The sequence below is a fragment of the Elephantulus edwardii genome, unplaced genomic scaffold (assembly GCF_000299155.1).
Source record: "Elephantulus edwardii isolate Elephantulus edwardi_28Jun2011 unplaced genomic scaffold, EleEdw1.0 scaffold00055, whole genome shotgun sequence".
Taxonomy (NCBI): Eukaryota; Metazoa; Chordata; class Mammalia; order Macroscelidea; family Macroscelididae; genus Elephantulus; species Elephantulus edwardii.
In genome coordinates this window covers 12772531-12774583 of record NW_006399805.1, presented here as the reverse complement: position 1 = coordinate 12774583, position 2053 = coordinate 12772531, and positions in this window count along the sequence as shown.

The following is a 2053-nucleotide window of genomic DNA, read 5'->3' as shown; positions in this document are numbered from 1 at the left end:
CCCTTCCCTTCCCTTCCCTTCCCTTCTCTTCTCTTCTCTTCTCTCTCTTTTCCTCCCTCCCTCTCTTCTCTCTTTGAACTCCTATTGATCTCATCTCCATCACAAATACCTACTATTTCCCACGTTAGAAAGCCAGTCCTCTTTCCGTGTGTGAAGACTCACTGTATTCCCAATCTCATTGATACTCTCAGTCTCATTGAGAAGTCTATCCAACTGCTATTAACCTCTTGTAATCGTGGATCTCTCACTTAACAAAATAAAAACAATAATCTAAGACCTTGACAATGAAAATGTTGTAGCCCTAGTCTTTGGTCAGTAATTCCCTTTAAATGCCCAGGAGTTAGTGATCACAAAATGATCACTGCATCTGTGTTATTATCTGCTTTTAAGATGTCCCTTTCCAGAAAGTAATGAATGGCATTGCCAACAGGATTGCATTTCCAGTTCTACCCTCATCACGAAGGTCTGCATCTGTCCCCACATTCATGCAAAAAGAGGATGGGCAAGTGAAATAGGGGTGCAATATTGATAGTAGACGAGATGATATGCAAAAGAGGTAAAACATAACATGAAAAAAATTGTAAAAGGTCTTCTTAAAGTATGTTAAGATATGTTAAAAGCAAATAACTTAGCTCAAAAAGTAGCCAGTTTCACCCAGCAGAGTTGTGCACTCAGAGCTTACGAAGTAAGTAATAAGCTCCTAAGGCAGTTCACCTCAGAGTGGCCAACCACACTGGGAGAGGCCAAAAGGGCTGCATTCGCCCAAAAGCCAAGCTCAGGAAGCAGGTTGGGTAGAAAAGAAGGTGAAGGAGGGCAAAGAACACGGGGGAAAGTGGAAGCGTGCGGGAAGTGAGCCTAATTAAAGGAACTGCAACCCGATCACCTCATTAATGGGTATGAATGTTGAATGGAGAATGTTCTGTCCATTTTTAGCCAAAGTACAATAAAATGTCCAAAAATAAATACTATAGCAATTGTCCATGTGATACCAAGTGAACAAGCGTTCCTCTAAAGGACAGATGAGCAGGTTGAGGGCAGTGAGACTAGATTAATAAAAGTGGGGAAGCAAGAATAGGAGAACGCGGTTGCAAAAGAAGGATGCGTTCTGCGCTGGACATCGTGTGCGGACACTGCCAAACGAAACCTGCTTGGCTGGTCATCCTTTCACTGAAAATAAAGTAGTATGTTTTTTTAAGAAATGGTTAAGTATAAGGTGATGACGTGAAAACTGAGAATAATAGCAAACCCAAACGGTATTCCTGCCCCCAACTTTTGTTCCCGAAACTGGGATTCAAACTCCCTGCAACCACACTTCACAGAGGAACTTCTCCAGATATAACCAAGCCAATGCAGAAAATGTCAAGTTTCTCAAACTAGTCATTGAAGTCTTTGCAGTCTCCTGCACGCACAATACACGTCTGCATGAGCAGAATCAATCAATCTCTCTCTCTCTCTTCCTCTCTCCCTCTCCCTCCTTCCCTTCCTCCCTCCCTCTCTCTCCTTCTCTCTCTCTCCTTGGAATCAGAAATTCAGATGAACAATGAGCTTGCTTCATCGTTTATGACTGTGCCATCAGCACAAATCTTTCTCCGTGCCCAGACAACATGGATCCACTGGGTGCTAGGGTGAAAATGCGAGCTGCAGGGAGCAATGGATTCTATGGAGAGAAGTGAAATGCTTTGAAGAGAGATAGGGTGTGAGAAACATGGACTGGTACAGCTTAATGTGGAGCCCCACAGACCCCAGCCTAGAGTCCTGTGTCAAGTGCAACTCTCCTTGGCTTAGCTACTAATACCAAGGTATGTAGTTCAAATCTACCAGCTACTCTGAAGGAGAAAGATAGGTAACCTTCTCCCATGCAGTTTACTGCCTTTAAAAACCTACTGGAGGGCCAGCTATGAGTCGGTTCTGACTTAATGGTACTCCACAGCAACATTTCCAAATGTTCCAAATTTATCAATCCACTTACCAAATTGAGTACATTTATCACCTAAATGTGGAAATATAGGAAGAGATTGGGGTTCCTGGGGTCATGGCTCATAGCCCTGTTGGT